General features: G+C 40.0%; 1 long non-coding RNA gene across 2 annotated transcripts in view; it reads right to left on the bottom strand.

Annotated features, from left to right (window-relative positions):
• LOC118892987 overlaps positions 1-12,765 on the bottom strand; it is a 439,949-nt gene that overhangs the window by 292,252 nt on the left and 134,932 nt on the right. For both annotated transcript variants that reach the window (XR_005019390.1, XR_005019391.1), the window contains one exon: positions 12,328-12,455. This is a non-coding gene — a long non-coding RNA (uncharacterized LOC118892987). The remainder of the gene's footprint in view (positions 1-12,327; positions 12,456-12,765) is intronic.

Raw genomic sequence — 12,765 nt, 5'->3', positions numbered from 1 at the left:
GCTGCAATGAACATTGTGGTACATGACTCTTTTTGAATTATGGTTTTCTCTGGGTATATGCCCAGTACTGGGATTGCTGGGTCATATGGTAGTTCTAGTTTTAGATTTTTAAGGAACCTCCATAGTGTTCTCCATAGTGGCTGTATCAATTTACATTCCCGCCAACAGTGCAAGAGGGTTCCCTTTTCTCCACACCCTCTCCAGCATTTATTGTTTGTAGATTTTTTAATGGCCATTCTGACTGGTGTGAGGTGATACCTCATTGTAGTTCTGATGTGCATTTCTCTAGTGATTTGTGATGTTGAGCATGTTTTCATGTGTTTCTTGGCAATCTGTATATCTTCTTTGAAGAAATGTCTATTTAGGTCTTCTGCCCATTTTTGGATTGGGTTGTTTGTTTTTTTGATATTGAGCTGCTTGTATATTTTGGACATTAATCCTCTGTCAGTTGCTTCATTTGCAAATATTTTCTCCCATTCTGAGGGTTGTCTTTTCATCTTTTTTATGGTTTCCTTTGCTGTGCAAAAGCTGTTAAGTTTCATGAAGTCCCATTTGTTTATCTTTGTTTTTATTTCCATTCCTCTAGGAGATGGGTCAAAAAGGATCTTGCTGTGATTTATGTCATAGAGTGTTCTGCTTATGTTTTCCTCTAAGAGTTTTATAATGTCTGGCCTTAAATTTAGGTCTTTAATCCATTTGGAGTTTATTTTTTTGTATGTTGTTAGGGAGCGTACTAATTTCATTCGTTTACATGTAGCTGTCCAGTTTTCCCAGCACCACTTATTGAAGAGGCAGTCTTTTCTCCGTTGTATATTCTTGCCTCCTTTATCAAAGATAAAGTGACCATATGTGCATTGATTTTTCTCTGGGCTTTCTATCCTGTTCCATTGATCTGTATTTCTGTTTTTGTGCCAGTACCATACTGTCTTGATTACTGTAGCTTTGTAGTATAGTCTAAAGTGAGGAAGCCTGATTCCTCCAGCTCCATTTTTCTTTCTCAAGATTGCTTTGGCTATTCGGGGTCTTTTGTGTTTCCATACAAATTGTGAAATTTTTTGTTCTAGTTCTGTGAAAAATGCCACTGGTAGTTTGACAGGGATTGCATGGAATCTGTAGATTGCTTTGGGTAGTATAGTTATTTCCACAATGTTGATTCTTCCAATCCAAAAACATGGTATATCTCTCCATCTGTTTGTATCATCTTTAATTTCTTTCATCAGTGTCTTACAGTGTTCTGCATACAGGTCTTTTGTCTCCTTAGGTAGGTTTATTCCTAGGTATTTATTCTTTTTGTTGCAATGGTAAATGGGAGTGTTTCCTTAATTTCTCTTTCAGATTTTTCATCATGAGTGTATAGGAATGCAAGAGATTTCTGTGCATTAATTTTGTAGCCTGCTACTTTACCAGATTCATTGATTAGCTCTAGTAGTTTTCTGGTAGCATCTTTAGGATTCTCTATGTATAGTGTCATGTCATCCGCAAACAGTGACAGTTTTACTTCTTCTTTTCTGCTTTGGATTCCTTTTAATTTTTTTTCTTCTCTGATTGCTGTGGCTAAAACTTCCAAAACTATGATGAATAACAGTGGTGAGAGTGGACAACCTTGTCTTGTTCCTGACCTTAGAGGAAATGGTTTCAGCTTTTCACCATTGAGAACGATGCTGGCTGTGGGTTTGTTGTATATGGTCTTTATTATGTTGAGGTAGGTTCCCTGTATGCTTACTTTTTGGAGAGTTTTTATCATAAATTGGTGTTGAATTTTTTTGAAAGCTTTTTCTGCATCTACTGAAATGATCATATGGTTTTTATCCTTCAATTTGTGAATATGGTGTATCACATTGATTGATTTGTGTATATTGAAGAATCCTTGCATTCCTGGCGTAAACCCCACAATCATGGTGTATTATCCTTTTAATGTGCTGTTGGATTCTGTTTCTACTATTCTGTTGAGGATTTTTGCACCTATGTTCATCAGTGATATTGGCCTGTAGTTTTCTTTTTTTGTGACATCTTTGTCTGGTTTTGGTATCAGGGTGATGGTGGCCTCATAGAATGAGTTTGGGATGTTCCTCCCTCTGCTATATTTTGGAAGCGTTTGAGAAGGATAGGTGTTAGCTCTTCTCTAAATGTCTGATAGAATTTGCCTGTGAAGCCATCTGGTCCTGGGCTTTTGTTTGTTGGAAGATTTTTAATCACAGTTTCAATTTCAGTGCTTGTGACTGGTCTGTTTATATTTTCTATTTCTTCCTGGTTCAGTCTGGGAAGGTTGTGCTTTTCTAAGAATTTGTCCATTTCTTCCAGGTTGTCCATTTTATTGGCATATAGTTTCTTGTAATAATCTCTCATGATCCTTTGTATTTCTGCAGTGTCAGTTGTTACTTCTTTTTCATTTCTAATTCTGTTGATTTCAGTCTTCTCCCTTTTTTTCTTGATGAGTCTGGCTAATGGTTTATCAATTTTGTTTATCTTCTCAAAGAACCAGCTTTTAGATTTATTGACCTTTGCTACTGTTTCCTTCATTTCTTTTTCATTTATTTCTGATCTGATCTTTATGATTTCTTTCCTTCTGCTAACTTTGGGGTTTTTTTGTTCTTCTTTCTCTAATTGCTTTAGGTGTAAGGTTAGCTTGTTTATTTGAGATGCTTCTTGTTTCTTGAGGTAGGATTGCATTGCTATAAACTTCCCTTAGAACTGCTTTTGCTGCATCCCATAGGTTTTGGGTCATCGTGTTTTCACTGTCATTTGTTTCTAGGTGGTTTTTGATTTCCTCTTTGATTTCTTCAGTGATCTCTTGGTTATTTACTAGTGTATTGTTTAGCTTCCACGTGTTTGTATTTTTTACAGTTTTTTTCCTGTAATTGATATCTAGTCTCATAGCGTTGTGGTCAGAAAAGATACTTGATACGATTTCAATTTTCTTAAATTTACCAAGGCTTGATGTGTGACCCAAGATATGATCTATCCTGGAGAAAGTTCCATGAGCACTTGAGAAGAAAGTGTATTCTGTTGGTTTTAGATGGAATATCCTATAAATATCAATTAAGTCCATCTTGTTTAATGTGTCATTTAAAGCTTGTGTTTCCTTATTTATTTTCATTTTGGATGATCTGTCCGTTGGTGAAAGAGGGATGTTAAAGTCCCCTACTATGATTGTGTTACTGTCAATTTCCCCTTTTATGGCTGTTAGCATTTGCCTTATGTATTGAGGTGCTCCTATGTTGAGTGTGTAAATATTTACAATTGTTATATCTTCTTCTTGGATTGATCCATTGATTATTATGTAGTATCTTTCTTTGTCTCTTGTAATAGTCTTTAAAGTCTATTTTGTCTGATATGAGTATTGCTACTCCAGCCTTCTTTTCATTTCCATTTGCATGGAATATCTTTTTCCATCCCCTCAACTTTCAGTCTGTATGTGTCCCTAGGTCTGAAGTGGGTCTCTTGTAGGCAGCATATATATGGGTCTTGTTTTTGTATCCATTCAGCCAGTCTATTTCTTTTGGTTGGTGCCTTTAATCCATTTACATTTAAGGTAGTTATCTATATGTATGTTCCTATTACCATTTTCTTAATTGTTTTCCGTTTGTTTTTGTAGGTCTTTTCCTTCTCTTATGTTTCCTGCCTAGAGAAGTTCCTTTAGCATTCGTTGTAGAGCTGGTTTGGTGGTGCTGAATTCTCTTAACTTTTGCTTGTCTGTAAAGGTTTTAATTTCTCCACTGAACCTGAATGAGATCCTTGCTGGGTAGAGTAATCTTGCTTGTGGGTTTTTCCCCTTCATCACTTTAAATATGTCCTGTCACTCCCTTCTGGCTTGCAGAGTTTCTGCTGAAAGATCAGCTGTTAACTTTATGGGGATTCCCTTGTATATTACTTGTTGCTTTTAATATTTTTACTTTGTAATTAATTTTTGATAGTTTGAGTAATATGTGTCTTGGTGTGTTTCTCTTTGGGTTTATTCTGTATGGTACTCTCTGTGCTTGCTGGACTTGGTTGACTATTTCCTTTCCCATGTTAGGGAAGTTTACAGTTATTATCTCTTCAAATATTTTCTCAGACTCTTTCTTTTTCTCTTCTTCTTCTAGGATTCCTATAATTCGAATGTGGGTGCATTTAATGTTGCCCCAGAGGTCTCTGAGACTGTCCTCAATTCTTTTCATTCTTTTTTTTTTTTAATTTTTATTTATTTTTTGGCTGTGTTGGGTCTTCATTGCTGCACGTGGGCTTTCTCTAGTTGCAGCGAGCGGGGTCTACTCTTCATGGCAGTGCACGGGCTTCTCATTGCGGTGGCTTCTCTTGTGGAGTATGGGCTCTAGGCACGCAGGCTTCAGTAGTTGTGGCACGTGGGCTCAGTAGTTGCGGCGCACGGGCTTAGTTGCTCCACGGCATGTGGGATCTTCCCGGACCAGGGCTCGAACCTGTGTCCCCTGCACTGGCAGGCAGATTCTTAACCACTGCACCACCAAGGAAGTCCTTTTCATTCTTTTTTCTTTATTCTGCTCCCTGTTAGTTATTTCTACCATTTTACCTTCCAGCTCACTTATCCTTTCTTCTGCCTCAGTTATTCTGCTATTGATTCCTTCTAGAGTATTTTTAATTGCAGTAATTGTGTTGTTCCTCACTGTTTGTTTGCTCTTTATTTCTTCTAGAGCCTTGTTAAACGTTTCGTGTATTTTCTCCATTCTGTTTTCGAGATTTGGGATCATCTTTACTATCATTACTCTGAATTCTTTTTCAGGTAGGTTGCCTATTTCGCATTCATTTATTTGGTCTTGTAGGATTTTACCTTGCTCCTTCGTCTGTAACATATTTTTTTTGTCATTTCTTTTTTTTTTTTTCTTTTGATGGGTAGTGCTGTATTCCTGTCTTACTGGTTGGTTGGCCTGAGACGTCCAGCACTGGAGTTTGCAGGCAGTTGGACAGAGCCGGGTCTTGGTGCTGAGATGAGGACTTCTGGGAGGCCTCACTCCAATTAATATTCCCTGGGGTCTGAGGTTCTCTGTTAGTCCAGTGGTTTGGACTCAGAGCTCCCACCACAGGAGCTTTGGCCTGACCTCCGGCTTGGGAAGCAAGATCACACAAGCTTTGCGACGTGGTAAAAGAAAAAAAAAGAAAGAAATAAAGAAAAAAAGGAGTACAATATCAAAGAATAAAAAAATAAAATTAGAAAGATAAAAAATATATTAAGAAAAATAAAGCTATAATTGAAACAACTGCAAGAAGGTAAAATAAAACCATGACAGATAAAAGAAAAAAAAGGGGTGGGAAGCCAAAGGAGAGAATAACAAAGTATAAAGAATAAAATAAAATTAGAAAAATGAAAGATTTATTAGGAAAAATAAAAATATAAAAGTATCAACAACAATGAATCAATATGGTAAAACAAACCCCAATCTAAAAGACTGAAAAAAAAAAAGCCTTGGCTATGGGGGTGGAGTTTAGGCAGCGGTAGAACTTAGGCAGAGGCAGGGGCAGGGTTTAGGATGGAGCAGGACCTAGGTGGGTGGGGGGCTGACGTTTGAGCATGGGGCGGGGCCTAGGCTCAGGACCCACATAGGTGGAAAAGGCCCTGGGGGCGGGGCCTAGGTGGGGTGACGTTCAAGCATGGGCCAGGGCCTCTGCTTATGACCTTCAGGGAAGGGGAGAGGCAGCACGTGGAAAGGAGGGCCACTGGACTGTGGAGTTCCCGAGTTTGGGGGTAGGGCCCTGAGTGAGGGTGTGTGGGTGGGGCTTAGGCCCAGCGTGATGAAGGGGGTCTCCTAGTGTAGAGGTAGTGCCCTGGCTGGGGGTGTAGGGCTGGGGCTTGGGTTCTGCGCAGCAGGAGGGAGGCTCCGAGGGCAGAGAATTAGGCCCAGGAGCCCAACAGTCTCCCTGGTGCCTAAGTTGACAGGGAAAGCACTGGCCACGTTCCCTTCTGTTCCTTCGTGCCCTCCCCCACCATCTCCCCCGTCGCTGCTGGACCCCTAACCATGGCTGGGTCCCGCTGGGTGTAGGAACTCCTCTCCTCCCCCAGCCACCCCTCAGGGGCGCCAGTCCCATCCCGCCTCCACTTCTCCTCCCCCTTCACTCCCCCCACGTCCCATGTCCTACCCGGTTGCTGGGGGTTCCTCCCATCCCCTTAGGTGTCCGTGGTCCCCCACCAGTGCCTGATATGTGCCCTAGTTGTGCGGAGACGCGAATTCCCCGTCCTCCTAGTATGCCATATTGATCCGCCCTATAGATGAACCTTTAATTTGCAATCACACAGTCATAAGCAAACTGGGGGTTTTTTTGGTGTGTCAAGTGTGGACAGAATAGAGCTTTTGAGATAAAACCTTAATTCTAATCTTCGCTCATCAGAGAATGGTCTTGGCTTACTGGAAAGTTCCACAAGGCTTGATAATAGAGAGGCTTTCAGCTTGTCATGTGACCATGGACACAAGAACTCAAACTGATCTGGCCCTACTTCCTGTGGTCAAGTACATAGGCTTAAAAGAAAGCCATATACTGTACCGCCCCCATAATGTACTGCCTCGAGCTTACTCTAAATCGGTGGTTCTCTAAGCACATACCATGGAATATTTGTAGGCTTGGATTTTTTTTTTTTTTCCAGCAGTTTGGTGACCAAATAAGCTTAGGGAAGAAAACTGATTTTAACAGATTTGAACCTGCTCAAATTTACTGCAAGACTTTTCAAGATCTGCATAGAGACGGAAGATGCAACTGTGCCCAAACCTACCTCAACCACAGAACTCTTATCTTATGGAGCATTTTGGGAAATGCCACTTTTAAGGATGTAGAGGAAAGTGGACATAATCAGCTGGGCATTAATATGATTCTGAGTCTAGAATTTATTTCATTTTGGCATTTTTAAAAAATTCCTTCCCTTTTGGGTATATTATCAGCCTAATGGGAAACAAATTTCATGATAGCAGATGGTACAACTTCCAAATATGAAAGGAGTTGTGTGCAGAGAATGCTTTGGAACTTTGGAAACCAGTTTGTGCTAAAACTTTTAGGAGATTAATTAAAAATAAATAGCAAAATCCTTTAAAATGTGCATTATCTGTTAGTAAGCAATTCTGCTTTTACATATTTGTCTTTTGGAAAAATCAGAGACATGTGCATAAGGGAATACCTGTAGAGTGAATTATAATACCCCAAATTTGGAAACAATTTAAATGTTCAATAATAGAAGATTGTTGGGAGGGTTTAAATATATTAGAATATTAAGTAGACAATAAAAATCAAATTACAAGAGTACTTATTGACATAGGAAATTGTGCATGATATATAACTAAGAGGAAAAATACTATTAAAAGGTATTCACAATATCTTACTTTTATAAACCTGTACAAGTGAATAAACACGAAGAATACTAAAAAGACAGGAAGTATAAACAGTGGGATTATTTGGGCTGTCGGAATTATGGGTAAAGTTTCTCTTCTTCGTGCTAATACATTTGCCAACTTTCATTGAGCTTATGTTATATAATTAGAAAAAAAAAGTTAGACTCAATTACAGCAGAAAATCCTACAGAAAATAGATTTCTCCTTGTATCACTTTTTCCAAAAGAACCTGTAACATGACACAGTTTGCAAATGCACTAAACTATGTATTGCTAGGAGCAAAAAGATTTTTCTCCCAGGTGCAAGTACGGCAAAGGATGATACAAGAACCCTGGAGGCTTCATGACTAAAAATTGCTCTCCTTGTTTTGTTCTCTTCAGAAACATGTCAACATGAGGAATGGTGGTGCCAACATCTCAAGAAATGACCTCTGGTTTGTAATCCAGGTGGACAGTTTCCCTGAACACATCAAGGCCCTGACTCACCTTGTCCTGTGTATCTGCTCCACCTATATATTGCCCAGATCTTCACGGTCTTGTCACTCCCTTCCCCTGTCCCTATTCTTCCCAACCCAACAGTGCCAGAAGTATTGGAGTCAGGGTTGCTGGGAAGGGATTTCTTTAGGCTGGAGAGTCTTCCAGCCAGGACCAGGTTTGGCATCACAGTTGCTTCTGTTAGCTCTTTCTTTACTTTTTGGGGCAGAATTAATCCAACATGCACAAATCTCTGTCCACTGAATTAAAAAAAAATTCTTCCAATATCATACATTATTTAAATTTGTGTCCCAGCTGCATGGCACTGGCCTGAGGTACTCTGCCATGAACTCACTGTGTGACCTTGGTTAAGAAGTCTCCCCACTCTGGACCTCCATTCCTGTGCCCATTTAATAAGATGCCTAGATTTACTCAACAAACGTTGAGTTCCTACTCTGAGGTCAAAGGTGCATATGACAGATACAGCTATTGTCTTAAGGGAGGTTACAGTTTAGTGGAATAGGCAGATTTTATGCATGTATATTTTTAAAGAAAATCCAAAGGAATATGGAAAGTACTGCAGATGAGAATGTATAGAGATTTTACTAGATCCATAGATGGACCATCTAAGCCAGACTTGGGGAGTCAGGAATGAGCTAATGACTTCCAAGAAATGACTTACAGAAGACATATTGAAACATAAGTACGAGTTAGTGAAAGCGCGGTACTGGAGGAAAGCAACAGCTTACTAAAATCCCAGAAACAAAAGGATGAGTAATTAATTCAAGAGATCAAAGGAAATTCATATAGCCAAAACAGAGGGTGTGAGAAGGGAATGGAGCAAGATGAGGGCAAGCCATGTTCAAGAGTTTAGACCAGCACTGTCCAAGATATATAATATAGTGTGAGCCATGGATGTAATTTTCAATATTCTAGTAGCCATATTTTAAAAAGTAAAAAAGAAACATCTGAAGTTAAAGGTAATATTAATATATTTTAGTTAACCCAGTTAACCCAGTATAGTTAAAATATTATTTCAACATGTAATCAATAGAAAATTATAAGATACTTTACATTCTTTTTTTTTTTCCTAAATCTTTGAAATCTGATGTTCACATTTATAGCTCATCTCAATTCAGACTCATCACATCTTAACTACTCAACAGTCGCATGTGGCTAGTGGCTACTGCACTGGATAGCACAGATTTAGACTATATCTTTAGGATAATGCAAAGCCACCAAAGGGCTATAATGAGGGGTGGGATCTGATGATCACTCAGGCTGCTTCATGGATAATGAATTTGACGGAAAAAGGTAGGAAGCAGGGAAACTAGAAAGGAGGATATTGTAGAATCTACGGCAAACACTAGGGTAATGGTGGGCGTGGGGGGAATAAATAGATCTCATCACAGTCAAAGAGATACTTAGGAAGTAAACTTAACCATTTTGACATGCACATGAGCCCACGGAGCAACCAGACCCAAGAGCTACTTCACAAGGCATAATGATGCATTTATTTTTTCCTCTCTGACCTCTTTAAGCTGAAAGTCACAGACCTATGTAAGAAGTCACAAAGGCCACATGGGTTTCCTGGGAGCCATGCAGCAAATAGTTTGTGCGAATGGTTTACGGTGCTGTTTTGACCCTTTCTCCTCTGTACAGAGTGAGAAAGAAGAATCATCCAGAAAGTCTGAGAGCATTTGTTGCTTTTTTTTTTCCTCCATCACTGACACGTTGAATCTATGGAGAGAGGAGGGGAGGAGGTGGCAGATGGAGAAAACTGCTTCTCAGGGGTGATTACAGCCAGAGAGGGGCTTGAAAAGACATCCCTGGGCCCCATATTTCTTTTGCCACCAGTGACTTCCAAATCAAATGAGCCCAATCTGCAGATCAAAATGAGATTTTTCTTATTGACTTCCCTGAAAGCTTAGCCGGCTCTCCACAAATCGAGTCATGTGTATCCTGAATCATCATCAACCACTGCCGATTGCAGGGATGTCGGAACTGGGCCGATGTTGGCAAATATGTCACTGATGCATGAGGCCAGGGAAAATCCAGCTCTTATTGGCCTGGCAGTGCTGACCTGGTTTGTCCATAAATGAAGAGCAAATGCAATTTGCAAAACACATAGAACTGATAAGGGGTTACAACAAGGCGGGGCTGGAGTCACTTTTCTAAGAGCAGGCATGCTTGAAGAGAAGACAAAGCAGATTTCAAGCTTGAAATTAGACAGACAGTGTTTCTTAAAGTCTGCTCTGTGCACCCCCTTCCTGATAATCATCTGAAGAGTTTGTTAAAAATCCATATATCTGGGTCTAACCCCAGGACTACTGAAACAGAGTGCCTGGGATGGGGCCTAGGAAATATTCATTTTTTAAGAAACCTTAATCCAGGGTTTAAGAAACCCCTGGATGATTCTTGTGCATATTAACATTTAAGAATTTCTTGAGGAAGGAAAGTGGGACAAGACTATTTCCACTCATTTACTGGAAAAAGCACTGAACCTGGAGTCAGTCTACCTGGCTTTTCATCCAGACTCTGCCGCTGGTTGGCTGGATGACTTCAGGGTGAGGGGGAAAAGAAAAACGGGATGTGAAATCAGAAGGGGGTGCAGGCCTACCTCCTTTATATAAGAGCTGTGTGCTGATGGTTAATAGCTAAGCCTCACTGTCACCACCAGAAAACACAGGGGTGAACTCAGGTGACCTTGAAAAGTCAAGTTCTGGCATTCCAGCTCTGACATTCTATTTCATTAAATCACCTAACCTCAGTTCCTTCATCTGTAAAATGGGCAGGGTATCTTCTGCTTGAGCTATGCTTTTTTCCAAATCCAGTGAAATACTACATATGTTTTTAATAAAATTGTTCTAAAGGTTGACACAAATAGAAGTGCTGGTACTGGAAATGGTGGAAGTGGTGGTATTAAATCCAAAACAGAGTTCTCTCTACCTAGGACATGATTTGTTGTAAGACTATATCTATACTGATAAATACCCTTAAAAGCATAGTATTTTTTTTTTAACAAAGCATAATACAATATATAAAAGGATTTTTTAGGTTGTTCTTTTAATATAGATCACACTAATGTGAAATGGACCAAATTACCCTCTGCTGACCCTCTCTGTAACACAACACTAGCCTTGCAGGGGACAAAGAGATTCACCTTGAGATACTCCAGGTTTTCCACTTATTAAAAAAAAAAAAAAAAAAGACCTCAATAAGGGCCATGCCTTAACGTAGCATTCAAATCTATCGATAATTCAGCCACTGTCTCCTTCCATGTAGCCAACACTAGCAAATTTTGATAATTTGATAAAATGCCTTGTGTTTTTCTAGTTCACAAATCTGTGCTTATTTCATGCCAAATCCTTGGTTTAAACATTTCCCTTCTTACCAAATATCCTCCTATCAAACTCCTACCTATAAAAATATCATAGACGTATGCAAACATTTTGTTTCAAAGATGTTGAGTTTGATGCTGTATATAAAAGCAAAACACACACACAAACAAAAAAACAGTTCATGACCTGATAAGTATCCAACATTAGGGGAATGATTAAATAAATATAGTCATACAATAGAATCCAGGTATCCCCTGCTTTGCAAAAATTCGCTTTACACCACTTCTCTTTTTAGAAAGACCAGCATTATCTGTTTTTGCTCATTCAAAGAAATCCAAGAGTACGTTCACTTTTATGAAAAAAGATGCAAAGTGAAAATAGCATTCAGCCTTGGTTTTGCAGTGAGCAGTTACAGAGGCAGCGCACACCCGAAGCAGCAAGAATGGCGCCCCCAACACCCTTCCCCAGGAACCACACTCAGCATCTCAGCATCACACTACCATAGCTTTAAACTGTGTGAGCATCTGTGCTTTATCTCGTTTTATTTTGTGCATCCATTAGCAAGATGTGTTCTTTTTCACTTTACACCATTTTGTCTTACGGAAGGTTTCACAGGAACACTCTACCTTTGGATAGCGACGGACACTTGTACTCTACACTAGTTCACATGCTGTTAGAAAAGAATGTTTAACAGCCTGGGAAGACGGTCATGATACACTGTTAATTGACAGGGAAAAGTAAGTACCATTTAAAAAATCATCTGTAGATACAATCTAGAACACAGAGAAGCACACACCGTGTTAGGCTCTACTCTTATATCATGCCATAAGGGCACACAAAGAAGAAAGGAAAGGTCTCAGGACCAACGCAGCCAGAACTCACAGAGGACTGAACCCCCTGCTCACTGTTCAAACGTGCAATACCGCTCTGGGTGAGGGAGTCAGATACTCCAGTGATCGACATTCATAAGGCAGCTTCTCTCAGCCTCTGCTGCTCACCCAGCCTCTTTCTACTGCCCTCTGTGTGTCTCAAATTCAAAACATGAATGAGAGGGACTGACCTAGTCATTTAGTCATCACTCAGTACAGAGCCCCCCCCCCCAACTGGGCAGAGCTCTCAGGCCACTTCATGGCCAGTGGTGTGCTCAGCCAATAGACAGAGGCCTTTGGCCCTGATTCAATTACTCACGTGATCACGTGACACCGATGTGGAAATGTACAGGTCAGGAACTGCTAGGGCTGCCCCTCTCCGACGCCATACTCAAAGACTCATGTCTTGTCTCCAGTGTGTTCATCAAATAACATCTGCTGTTATGCCTGAATGGTGGAGGAGAAACGAATCAGTTAGGATTGGATTTGGCTCCATGTGACAAAAAAAAAAAAAAAACCCCAAATGATTTAAACACATGAGGGTTTATTCTCTCAAGTGGAAGAAGTGACCAGTCCAGTCTGGAGGTGACCAGTCCAGGCTGGTATGGCAACCCCTCACGAAGTCATCAGGATTCAGGAGCATTCTAACTTTCTGCCCCTCATCCTAGCACATCATATAGCACTTTTCACACAATGCCTCATTCTATCCTCACAATGTCCCTGTGCAATGGATGCTGTTTTAACCTCTATTCCTAAA

Source organism: Balaenoptera musculus, chromosome 3, assembly GCF_009873245.2.
Source record: "Balaenoptera musculus isolate JJ_BM4_2016_0621 chromosome 3, mBalMus1.pri.v3, whole genome shotgun sequence".
Classification (NCBI taxonomy): Eukaryota; Metazoa; Chordata; class Mammalia; order Artiodactyla; family Balaenopteridae; genus Balaenoptera; species Balaenoptera musculus.
This window is presented reverse-complemented; position numbering and strand designations above follow the sequence as displayed.